This window comes from Cetorhinus maximus, chromosome 4 (genome assembly GCF_964194155.1).
Source record: "Cetorhinus maximus chromosome 4, sCetMax3.hap1.1, whole genome shotgun sequence".
In the NCBI taxonomy this organism is placed as follows: Eukaryota; Metazoa; Chordata; class Chondrichthyes; order Lamniformes; family Cetorhinidae; genus Cetorhinus; species Cetorhinus maximus.
Genome location: NC_135882.1, coordinates 33,381,558 through 33,395,509, shown reverse-complemented (window position 1 = coordinate 33,395,509; position 13,952 = coordinate 33,381,558).

Sequence of the window (13,952 nt, the reverse complement as noted above, 5' to 3'; positions counted from 1 at the left end):
TGACCTCCTTACTCTTGTACTCAATGTTCCTATTAATTAAGCCTAAGATACATTGAAAAACAACCATTTATCACTACTCTGTTTCCTGTCACTCAGCCACTTTCTTATCCAAGTGCCTATTTTCCCTTTTATTCCATGAGCTGGAGTTTTGCTCACAAGCCTGTTGTGTGGCACTGTCTCAAATACCTTTTGAAATTCTATATACACCACAACAACAGCGTTGCCCTTACCAACCTCTCTACTACCTCCTCAAAAAACTCCAGCAAGTTGGTTAAACACTACTGATTTTGTCCCGAACTACAGTTTCCAGAAGTTTCCCTATCACTGAAGTCAGACTGACTTGTCTGTAGTTGCTGGCTTCATCCTTGCATCCCTTTTTGAACAAGGGTGTAACATTCTCAATTCTCCAGTCCTCTGGCACCAACCCTGTTTCTAAGGAAGACTGGAAGATTATCACTAGTGCCTCTGAAATTTCCATTCTCACTTCCCTCCGTATCCATCTCATCCAGTCCTGGTACTGTCAAGAAACTAACATATTTTTCCTAATATTACTGCGGGATACTTTAAAGCAGGTTTATGTTTGTGTGTGTGGCGCTAATTTAATTAAACTGGAGACGATTAGACTGCAAGATTTAAATTATCAAAGAAGTGAGGCTGTCAGGAAAATATAACATTCATAACTTTATTGTAATTTATTGTAAAGGTAGGTTAATAATGGGGTTTGGATTAGTTTCTCTGTGTGGATGTGTGTGTGGGGGATTTAATTGAATTGGAGGCAGCTGGTCTGAAGCTTTTGAGTTATGAAAAGGGCAGCTAGGTTTGAACTATTAACTACATAAACATGGCTAAAGTTTTAGAATGTGAGGTGTGAGGAACATTTGCATTTTTAAATATATTAGGTTACTTTGAATTTCAAAGAGATGGTAAGATGTAACACTTAGACATAAGAAGCTAAGCTCAACAGTGTGTTTATTTTTCCCAAACATTGCTGATAATATGTGTACTATGAACGATTTATATTATGAGAAAAGTAAAGTTGCAAAGATATATTGGAACAATGGAGTGTACATTAAAAAGGGAGAAACATGCATGAAAGAGATGAGGTTATGTGTAAAGGGGAAGGAATTCTAAGATCTAAAAACCTCTAGCCTCAATGCATCAAATTGCTCTCTACAGGAACTGAAGCTAAGGAAACTCACTCTGAATCTCCCTGTCCAGGGTATTGTGTGTTTTGCCTTGATCTGTTGAAATCTATGTTGTTTTACTGTTGCCTTAATGGAGGTGTAACTGGGAGTCAGTTTAATTAGAGGAGTTAGGAGTTAACATAGCAGTAATTTGTTTGTGCTTAAATTATTTTCTTCTATTAATAAATGTTTAATTTGGTTTTGTAAAAAACCTCTAAGACTCAGTGGACTTATTACTACTGAATTCAAGGCTTGGATCTTGAAATAAACTAGAAATTGCAAGCAGTTGTGGCAGCTGTTTCAAATTTCCCTCAGATTTGAGCAACTCAGCAGTTACCATCCACTGTGCCATAACATGGCGTAAAACAGGCATTTAAAGTGGAAATGAGTAAAGGTAGGTTGAGATCAGTAGACATGGTGTGAATGGAATTTGCATTTTTAGATAAGTGGAGAAGTGATTGATTTTCAAAAGGACATGGAAAATGTTTGCAACTGGCAAGATAAATAAGGCAAGGTTATTATGTTGATTTTTTTCTAAAAGTGCTGGCCATAATGAGAACATGAAAGTTTTTTTATATTCTTGGAAAAGTAACTTCTAAAGACAAGTGGAAACAATGGGACTTACAAATCAAAACGGATAAAATATATTTAAAGAAGGATGGAAGGCTGTGTGAGGTGTGGAAGGCTGTGTGAGGTGTGGCCTTGCGAGATCTTGAAAGGTGACTGTGTGAAGCAGACTTTGGGGGAAAACGCCTCTAGCCACCTTGAAGAAGTTTGCTGTTCTAGCAACCAAAGTTGTGCTAAAAACCTTTGGAGGTCCATTGTCCAATGGGTGCTTGTGGTAATATTGCTGGATGACTTTATAAATTTGCAATCTATTTGGACTGTTGCCTTAAAGGAGTGTGTAGTTGGGAGTCTGGTTAAGTCGAAATTTTGGGAACTGTTCTTACTGCGGAAATGTAATCTTGTGTGTGTTTAAATTCTTTTGTTAATATATGTTTTAATTTAATCTTTAAAATCTCTAAAGGTGGTAGTGGACTCATTCCTTCTGACTTCAGTGCACAAGCCTTCTCGCAATAAATACAAATTGCAAAAACATTGTGATAGCGTAGCCAAGTTTCCCTTGTGGATTTGGTCAGCCTGGCAAATACCACCTGCCATTTCATAACAGTGCCTTATCAATTTTAAGTGAAGATAGCCTTTCTAACACCTGCTCCTTCTCAATTATAAATTATTCTAGTGGATCAGTTACCTCCTCTCTCACCTGAGCCTGGATAGCATCTTCTTCCTTTGTAAAGAGATACAAAGTACTCATTCAATACTTCCACTATTTCTCCTGCCTCCATATGCAAGTCACCTTTTTATTTATAATTAGCCCTACTCTTTCTTTTACCACCCTTTTATTATTTATATGCTTATAGAAGACCTTGGGGTTCCTTTTTATATTCGCTGCCAGTCTCTTTTCATACCCTCTCCTTTTCTTATAAATTTTTTCACTTCTCCTCTGATCCTTCTATATTCAGCCCGATTCAACATTGTATTTTCTGCCTGACACTTGTCGCACGCACATTTCTTCCTTTTCATCTTCACCTCTATCTCCCTCGTCATACAGGGTGTTAAGGGTTTATATGTCCTACATTTCCCCTTCAAGGGAATATATGCAGTACTGCAGATGTGGCCTAACTAATGTTTTATGCAAGTTCAATAAGGCCTCCTTACTCTTATACTCAATGCCTCTACTAATAAAGCCTAAGATACTATATGCTTTATTAACTGCTCTCTCAATCCCCAGACTTGATGGATAGTACTAGAGAAGGAAGCAGTACCATATTAGATAGGTGTGCACTAAGAAGGACTATGAGTATTGCAAAGAAAGGTTTGGAATCCATGTATATAAAATCACAAGGAGCGGTTTGTAAGGTTGGTGAACCACAAGCACAAATAGCCCTGTGGGAATATGATGGCGAAGATGATGGTGTAGTGATACTGTCGCTGGACCAGTAATCCAGAGACCCAGGGAAATAGTCTAGGGACCTGGGTTCGAATGCTGCCACGGCAGATGGTGGAATTTGAATTCAATAAAAAGTCTAATGATTACCATAAAACCATTGTGAAAACCCATCTGGTTCACCAATGCCCTTTAGGGAAGGAAATCTGCCGTCCTTACTTGGTGTGCCCTACATGTGACTCCAGACCTACAACAATGTGGTTGACTCTTAAATGCCCTCTGAAATATCAAATATCAAACCGCTACAATGTCTCAAAAAAGGAATGAAAGGACCACTTGGCATCAACCTAGGCACCAGAAACGGCAACAGCAAACTCAGCCCAGTCGACCCTGCAAAGTCCTCCTTACTAACATCTGGGGCTAGTGCCAAAATCGGGAGAGCTGTCCCACAGGCTAGTCAAGCAACAGCCTGACATAATCATCCTCAAGGAATCATACCTTACAGATAATGTCCCAGACACCATTACCACCATCCCTGGGTATGCCCTGTGCCACTGGCAGGACAGACCCAGCAGAGGTGGCGGCACAGTGGTATACAGTCAAGTGGGAGTTGCCTTAGGAGTCCTCAACATCAACTCCGGACCCCATGAAGTCTCATGGCATCAGGTCAAACATGGGCAAGGAAACCTCCTGCTGATTACCATGTACCGCCCGCCCTCAGCTAAGGAATCAGTGCTCCTCCATGTGGAACACAACTTGGGGGAAGCACTGAGGGTGGCAAAGGTGCAGAATGTATTCTGGGTGGGGGACTTCAATCACCAAGGGTGTCTCAGTAGCACCACTGCTGACCAAGTCCTAAAGGACATAGCTGCTCAACTGGGTCTGCGGCAGGGGCTGAGGGAATCAACATGAGGGAAAAACATACTTGACCTCATCCTCACCAACCTGTCTGCCACAGATGCATCTGTCTATAACAGTATGGCTAGGAGTGATCACTACACAGTCGTTGTGGAGCCGAAGTCCCGCCTTCACATTGAAGATCCCCTCCATCGTGTTGTGTGGCAATACCTTCGTGCTAAATGGAATAGATTTTGAACAGATCTAGCAACTCGAGACTGAGCATCCATGAGCAGCAGCAGAATTGTACTCGAACACAGTCTGTAACCTCATGCCTGGCATATCCCCCACTCTACTATTACCATCAAGCCAGGGGATCAACCCTGGTTCAATGAGGAGCGCAGGAGGGTATGCCAGGAGTAGCACCAGGCATACCTAAAAATGAGGTGTCAACCTGACGAAGCTATAACACAGGACTACTTGCATGCCAAAGGCATAAGCAGCAAGTGATATACAGAGCTAAACGATCCCACAACCAACGGAACAGATCTAAGCTCTGCAGTCCTGCCACATCCAGTTGTGAATGGAGGTGGACAATTAAACAACTCACTGGAAGAGGAGGGTCCACAAATATCCCCAGCCTCAATGATGAGGGAGCCCAGCACATCGCTGCAGAAGATAAGGCTAAAGCATTTGCTACAATCTTCAGCCAGAAATGCCGAGTGGATGATACATCTCGGCCTCCTCTAGAAGACCCCAGCATCACAGGTGCCAGTCTTCAACCAATTCAATTCACTCCACATGATATAAAGAAATGGCTGAAGGCACTGGATAGTGCAAAGGCTATGGGCCCTGACAATATTCCAGCAATAGTACTGAAGACTTGTGCTCCAGAGCTTGCTGTGCCCCTAGCCAAGCTGTTCCAGTACAACTACAACACTGGCACATACCCGGCTATGTGGAAAATTGCCCAGGTATGTCCTCTACACAAAAAACAGGACAAATCCAACCCAGCCAATTACCACCCCAACAGTCTACTCTCAATCATCAGTAAAGTAATGGAAGGGGTCATCAACAGTGTTATCAAGCGGGACTTGCTTAGCAATAACCTGCTCACTGACGCCCAGTTTGGGTTGCACCAGGGCCAATCAGCTCCTGACCTCATTACAGCCTTGATTCAAACACGGACAAAAAGAGCTGAACTCCCGAGGTGAGGTGAGAATGACTGCCCTTGACATCAAGGCCGCATTTGACTCAGCATGGCATCAAGGAGCCCGAACAAAACTGGAGTCAATGGGAAACAGGGGGAAAACACTCCACTGGCTGGACTCACACCTAGCACGAAGGAAAATGGTTGTGGTTGTTGGAGGTCAGTCATCTCAGCTCCAGGACAACACTGCAGGAGTTCCTCAGGGTGGTGTCCTCAGCCCAACCATCCTCCAGCTGCTTCATCAATGTCCTTCCTCCCATCATAAGATCAGAAATGGGGATGTTCACTGATGATTGCACAATGTTCAGCAGCATTTGCGACTCCTCAAATACGGAAGCAGTCCATGTCCAAATGGAGCAAGAGCTGGACAATATCCAGGCTTGGGCTGACAAGTGGCAAGCAACATCCAAGCCACTCAAGTGCCAGGCAATTACCATCTCCAACAAGACAGAATCTAACCATTGCCCCTTGACGTTCAATGAAATGACCAGAACTGAATCCCCCACTATCAACATCCTGGGGGTTACCATTGACCAGGAACTGAACTGGACTAGCCATTTAAATACTGTAGTTACAAGGGCAAGTCAAAGGCTAGGAATCATGCAACGAGTAACTCACCTCCTGACTCCCCAAAGCCTGTCCACAAGGCACAAGTCAGGAGTGTGATGGAATACTCTCCACTTGCCTGGATGAGTGCAGCTCCCACAACACTCAAGAAGCTTGCCACTGCCTAGGACAAAGCAGCCCACTTGATTGGCATCCCATCCACAAACATTCACTCCCTCCATACCAACGCACAGTAGCAGTAGTGTGTACTATTTCCAAGATGCACTGCAGGAATTCACCAAGGTTCTTTCAACAGCACCTTACAAACCCACGACCACTACCCTAGAAGGACAAGGGCAGCAGATAGATGGGAACGCCACCACCTGTGAGTTCCCCTCCAAGTCACTCACCATCCTGACTTGGAAATATATCGCTGTTCCTTCACTGTCGCTGGGTCAAAATCCTGGAAATCCCTTCCTAACAGCACTGTGGGTGTACCTGCACCACATGGACTGCAGCGGTTTATGACGGCAGCTCACCACCACCTTCTCAAGGGCAAGTAGGGATGGGCAATAAATGCTGGCCCAGCCAGCGAAGCCCACATCCCATGAATTAATAAAAAAAAATGTAGTGGCAATGACAGAAATGTGACTTAAAAATGATAAGGACTGGATGCTTAATATTCAAGGATACAATGTGTTCAGAAAAGATAGAGACGAAAAAAGGGAGGTGGGATGGCAGTACTGATTAGGTAAGATACTGTAGTGTTGGAAAGAGAGGATATCCTTAAGGGAGCAAGAACAGAATTCATTTGGTTAGAGTTGAGAAGCAAAAAGGTTAGTATGATCATGCTTCTGGGGGTGTTTTGTAGGCCTCCAAATAGTGAGAGTGATAGAAGAGCAAATCTGCAGGGAAATCATAATGTGCAAGAACTGTAGAGTGGTGATATTAGGGAACTTTTTAATTACCAAAATATCGATTAGGATAATGTTAGAGTAAAGCGTAAGGTGAACGAGGAATTTCTGAAAAGTGTTCAGCAGAATCAGTATGTTCTTAGTCAAACTAGGAAGAATTGCTGGATCTTGTGCTGGGGAATGAGATGGGGCAAGTGGACCAAGTGTCTTTTGGGGAACACGGGTAAGCATGATCATCATCTCATAAGGTTTAGATTAACAATGGAGAAGAGTAGAAAGACTTTAGAGTAGAACTTCTCACTTGGAAGAAGATTAATTTCAATGGGATGAGAGGTAATCTAACTAGGGCAATTGGAACTAAAGACTGACAGGAAAACTCAAACAGAACAATCTTTAAGCAGGAGATGTTTCAGGTACAGGCTATGTACATTTCAACAATGGCAAAAGGCATGGGAAGCAAAGCCAGGACTCCTTAGTTGATGGAGGTAAGAATATGATGAAACAAAAAAAGACAGTGTACGATGCAGGTCAGGTGAATTCTTCAAGCGAGAACCAGGTCAAATACAATAGGTTGAGAGGGGTGGTGAAGAGGAAAATAAGACTGGCAAAGACAGAACATGAGAATGGAATAGCAGGGAACATAAAAGGAACCCAAAGATCTTCCACCAATATTTAGATAGTAAGTGGGTAGTAAGAGGTGGTGTTGGACCTATAAGGACAAAGAGAGTGATATATACTTAGAGATGCAGAGCAAGACTAGAATACTAAATGGGTACTTTGTATTGTCCTTTACTGAGGAAAAGGATGCTGACAAAATATTGGTAGAAGCGGAGATGAGTGAATTAATGGATGGGGTGAAAATTGATAGGCAGGATGCACTGGAAAGGCTGGCTATACTTAAGAGTGGATCTGTCACGCAGTCCTAATGGCTACATCTCAGGTTGCTAAAAGAAGTAGGAGTGGAGACAGTGGAAAGACTTACCATAATCTTCAATCTTCTCTAGATACTGGGGAGATGCCAGAGGATTGGAGAGTAGCAAATGTGACACCCCTATTCAAGAAAGGTTGCAAGGACAGATCCAGTAACTACAAGCCAGTCAGTTTAACATCAGTGGTGGGTAAGGTTTTAGAAGCAATAATCAGAAAAAATATAAACAGGCATTTGGAGAGATTTGGGAACTAAGGAGAGCCATCAAGGATTTGTCAAAGGCAAATCTTGCTCGACTAATCTAATTGAATTTTTTGAAGTAACAGAGAAGGTTGATGAAGGAAAAGCAGGGAATGTTATCCATATGGATTTTAAGAAGACAGTTGACAAGGTACCACATAAAAGGCTGGCAAACAAAATTGAGGCTCATGGAACAAAAGGATCAGTGTCAGCTTGGAGTTAAAAGTTTTGGCTTAAAGACAGAAAACAATGAGTTGTGGTAAATGGTTACTTTTCAGACTGGAGAATTGTAGACAGTGGTTTTTTCCAAGGTTCAGTGCGAGGACCACTGTTTTTTTGAGACATATAAATACTTAGATATTGGAATACAGAGTAAAATTTCAAAATTTGATAATGATACAAAACATGGAGGTGTGGCTGAGACTGAGGGTGATATTGATCAACTGCAACATGACATAGATTGGCTAACATAATGGGCAGACAAGTGGCAAATGGGATTTAGTACAGTGAAGTGTGAGGTGATGCATTTTGGCAGAAGAGATAGGCATGGACTAAATAGCAAAGTTATAAAGATTGTACAGGGAGAGGGGGACCTTGGGTGCATGTGCATAGATCTTTGAAGGTGGCAGGACATATTGAGAGAGTAGCTAGCAAAGCCTATTGGATCTTCATAAATAGAAGTATTGAGTACAAAAGCAGGGAAGCTATGCTGAACTTCAATAAAACTCTAGTTGGGCCACACCAAGAGCATTAAGTCCAGTTATGGTCACCACTTTTTAAGAAGGATGTGACAGTCCTTGAGAGCAAGTTTACCAGAATGGATCCAGGGATAGGGAAATTCCCCCACAAAGTTAGGTTGGAGAAAGGTTGTTCTCCTTGGAGCAAAGCATGTCAAGTGCCCAGACCAGTGGCTGGTGCACTCTGGCTGCCACTTAAGACAGGAAAGAACAAAGCCTTGCCTTGATGACTCAATGCCTCACTGATATGCAGTCAAGTTCTCTCCCACTCTTGACCAGCAGGGAAATGTAGGGGGAACAAGAGGGAAGATGGAGAAAAGACACATGGCAATGGGGACTCTTCTCAAGGTGCTCCCACTTCCCCTCCCACCCATACACCTCCCTCAGATAGAGCCTTACATGCTGCTTCCTGCTCCAATTAACTTGGGTGTTTATATTAATACTAATGGAGATATAATAATGTTTATTTCCATGAATGAAAGACTTTATGTGGTCACCTCATTCTTATGGCCTCTACTTTGATGCATCCCCCATTCAGGTTAATGGGATGATCAGCCTTTATGAAGAGAGTGTGAATGCGATGGTGAGCTGGATATTAGTTGATAGAAGAATTGTGTCTTGGGACAGGAGGGGTGCCACTTCTGATGGCACTCTCAGAAGTTTTCACACACATGTTGTGGGTGAAGTGTACCTGAATCAGTCTGTCCTGAACTTCTCTGGCAAGTATCATGACGACATCTGGCTCCTCCTCCTCTTCAGGGGATGCCAGCCATTCTGCAGCTACCTCCTTCTGTAGTTCTACTCCTCTCTCCAGCACGATGCTGTGAAGGGCACAGCAGACCACAACAATCCTCGAGACCTTTGATAGGGCATTATGAAGGGTGCCTTCAGATTCCTTCATGTACTTAACTGCATCTTTAGGAACCCAATGACGTGTTCTATTACTCTCCCGGTGGTGATGTGGCTCCTGTTGTTTCTCTCCTTTGGTTCACTGGTATGATTCCTTACAGGAGTCATCAACCAGGCCTTCCAAGGAACCAGTTGCTGACGCTTTGCGGAGGAGTGAAAGCCTAAGGGAGATGGTGATTGCTGCAGGATGAATGAATCATGGCATCCCTGGATATCTAGCACAGACATGCATGATCAAGTGGAAACCCTTGTGATTGATAAATACTCCAGGTTGATATGATCTTGATTGCCACAAATAAAAGAAGCAAAGAGAGAGTATGAGAAGAGACTGGCAACTAACATAAATGGGAATCCAAAAGTCTTCCATAGACATAAATAGTAAAAAGGTGGCAAAAGGAGGATGGGGCTGAATGGGGACCTTAAAGGAAATTTGTGTGTGGAGGAAAAGGCATGGCTGTGATACTAAATTAATACTTTGCATTGTCTTTACCAAGGATTAAGATGGTTCCCAAGTCATAGTGAAAGAGGAGGAAGTCAAGACACTGGGTGATTAAAAATTGATGAAAAGTAGCCATTAGGCTGGCTGTACTTTAGATTGATAAGTCACCAGGATCAGTATCTTTCATCCAAGGATACAGAGTGAATTAAGAGTAGAAATTGCAGAGACATTGGCCATAATTTTCTAATCCATCTTAGATGCAGGGGTGGTGACAGAGGACTGGAGAATTGCAAAATTTACATCCATGTTCAAAAAAAGATAATAGGGGAAACCCAGTAACAACAACTCAGTCAGGGGAAGCTTTTAGAAATGATAATTCAGTCACCTGGACAAATGCGGCTTAATTAAAGAAACTCAGAATGGATTTGTTAAGGACAAATTGTATTTAACTAACTTGCTTGAGTTTTTTGATGAGGCAACAGAGGGGGTTGATGAAGGTAATGGGACTGATGTGGACTTTAAAAACAGGCCATCTTACAGTGCTGATGTTGTCTGCACTGGAGTGCTACTTTAGGCTGCAGTAGAGTGCTTAAGTTGGAGTTTGATGACTGAGGGAGTTTGGTGAGGAGGGAACGAGGTGATCCTTTTAGTACCATGAGTACGGTCGGGTAAATATTTACTACTTTTATCACTTAAAGTTTTTAAGATCTTATTTTGTGGTTCATCGTTTGTAAGGGCTATATTTTGTAACAGTGAGGAGCAGGGAAGAAGGGCCCTAGAGTAATTGATATTATTTGATATTAAGTATCTTCCAAAAGGTTTAATTTAAAGGGGTAGGTCATGGCAGAAGAGCTCAAAGCCGTGGTGTGCTCCTCCTGCTCTATGTGGGAAGCCAGGAACATTTCCAGTGCCCAGGGTCAGCATGGATGAGGGAAGTGTCTCCAGTTGCAGCTCCTGGAAGCTTGGGTTTCAGAGCTGGAGCAGCGGCTGGGGACACTGTGGAGCATCCACAAGGCGGAGAGTATCGTGGATAGCACGTATAGAGAGGTGGTCACACCGCAGGCTAAGAGTCCACAGGCAGGAAGGGAATGGGTGACCACCAGGCAGAGCAACAGGGCTAGGCAGGCAGTGCAAGAATCTCCTCTGAACATTCCCCTGAAAAACAGATATACTGCTTTGGCTACTGTTGAGGGGAATAGTCTCTCAGGGGAAAGCAGCAACAGCCAAATTCGTTGAACCACGGTTAGCCCTGCTGCACAGGGGAGGAGTAAAAAGTGTGGGAATGCAATAGTTATAGGGGTTTCAATTGTAAGGGGAATAGATAGGCATTTCTGTGGCCGCAAATGAGACTCCAGGATGGTATGTTGCCTCCCTGGTGCTAGGGTCAAGGATGTCTCAGAGCGGCTACAGGACATTCTGAAGGGTAAACAGTCTGTGGTCGTGGTATACATTGGTACAAACGACATAGGTAAAAAAGGATGAGGTCTTAAAAGCAGAATATAGGGAGTTAGGAAGTAAGTTGAAAAGTAGGACCTCAAAAGTATTGATCTCAGGATTACTACCAGCGCCACGTGCTAGTCAGGGTAGAAATAGCAGGATATATCGGATGAATATGTGGCTGAAGAGATGGTGTGAGGGGGAGGGTTTCAGATTCCAGGGACATTGGGACTGATTCTGGGGGAGGTGGGATCAGTACAAACTGGACGGGTTACACCTGGGCAGGACCAGGACTGATGTCCTAGGAGGAATATTTGCTGGAGTGGTTGGGGAGAGTTTAAACTAAAATGGCAGGGGGATGGGAACCTATGCAAGGAGTCAGAGGAGGGGGAATCAAGGACAAGAACAAAAGACAGAAAGGGGAATAATTAAAGTGATAGGCAGAGAAATCAAGGGCCAGAATCAAACAGGGCCTCAGTGAAAAATAGTGGGAACGGGACAAGTACTGTTAAAAAGACAAGCCTTAAGGCTTAGTGCCTTAACGCGAGGAGCATTCACAATAAAGTGGATGAATTAACCGTGCAAATAGATGTAAACGGGGATGATATAGTCAGAATTACGGAGACATGGCTGCAGGATGACCAGGGATGGGAACAGAACATCCAGGGCTATTCAGTATTTAGGAAGAACAGACAAAAAGGAAAAGGCGGTGGAGTTGCATTGCTGGTTAAAGAAGAAATTAACACAATAGTGAGGAAAGATATTAGCTCCAACAATGTGGAATCTGTATGGGTAGAGCTGAGAAACACGAAGAGGCAAAAAATGTTAGTGGGGTTGTATATAGATTCCAAACTGTAGTGATGATGTTGGGAATGGCATTAAACAGGAAATTAGAGACACATGCATTAAAGGATCATCTGTAATTATGGGTGACTTTAATCCGCATATAGATTGGGCAAATCAAATTAGTAACAATACGGTAGAGGAGGAATTCCTGGAGTGTATACGGGAAGTTTTTCTGGACCAATACGTTGAGGAACCAACTAGAGAACAGGCTGTCCTAGACTGGGTATTGTGTAATGATAAAAGAATAATTGGCAATCTAGTTGTGCAAGTCCGCTTGGGGATGAGCCACCATAATATGATAGAATTCTTCATCAAGATGTAGAGTGACGTAGTTGATTCTGAGCTAGGGTCCTGAATCTTAATAAAGGAAACTAGGATGGTATGAGGCACGAGTTGGCTATGGTGTTTTGGGAAACGTTACTTAAAGGGATGACGGTGGAAAGGCAGTGGCAAATATTCAAAGACCGTATCAGTGAACTGCAACAATTGTTTATTCCTGTCTGGTGCAAAAGGAAAACAAGAAAGGTGGCCAAACCATGGCTTACAAGGGAAATTAGATAGTATTCGATCCAAGGAAGAGGCATACAAATTGGCCAGAAAAAAACAACAGACCTGAGGATTGGGAGCACTTTAGAATTCAGCAAAGGAGGACCAAGGGATTGATTAAGAAGGGGAAAATAGAGTACGAGAGTAAGCTTGCAAGGAACATAAAAAATGACTGTAAAAGTTTCTATAGGTATGTGAAGAGAAAAAGATTGGTGAAGACAAATGTAGGTCCCTTACAGTCTGAAACAGGGAATTTATAATGTGGAACAAAAAAGTGGCTGACCAGCTAAATACATACTTTGGTTCTGTCTTCACAAAGGAGGACACAAATAACATGCCAGAAATTTTGGGGAACACAGGGTTTAGTGAGAGGGAAGAACTGAAAGAAATCAGTGTTAGTAGGGAAATGGTGTTGGGGAAATTGATAGGATTGAAGGCTGATAAATCCCCAGGGCCTGATAATCTACATCCCAGAGTACTTAAGGAAGTGGCCCTAGAAATAGTGGATGCATTGATGGTCATCTTCCAAGATTACATAGACTCTGGAACAGTTCCTACAGATTGGAGGGTAGCTAATGTAACCTCATTATTTAAAAAGTGAGGTAGAGAGAAAACAGGGAATTATAGACCAGTCAGCCTGACCTGGTAGCGGGGAAAATTCTAGAGTCCATTATAAATGATTTAATAGCTGAGCACTTGGAAAACAGTGCCAGAATCGGACAGAGTCAGCATGGATTTATGAAAGGAAAATCATGCTTGACAAATCTACTGGAATTTTTTTGAGGACGTAACTAGTAAAGTTGATGAGGGGGGAGCCAGTGGATATGGTTTATTTGGACTTTCAGAAGGCTTTTGACAAAGTCCCACATAAGGGCCAGAATTTTTCTGTTGGCGAGTTGGGGGTGAGGCCCACTCGCCGACGTGAAAATGACGCGGGATGACGTCGGGTATTCCCCCTGACGTCATCCCGCCCCATTTAAATATTCAGAAAGGTGGGCGGACAGCGAAATCAGTTGTCCGCCCGCCGACCTGTCAATGGCCAATTGAGGCCATTGATAGGGTATTTAACCCAATTAAAGGCCCAGCCCGTCCAACCTTAAGGTTGTCGGGCAGGCCAGGAGCCCCAGTGGGCTTCTGAAAAAACATGAAACCTCATCCACTGGCAGGATGAGGTTTCATGTCTGTTTTTAAAAAGTTTAATAAAGTTTTAGTCACATTTATTAATGTGTCC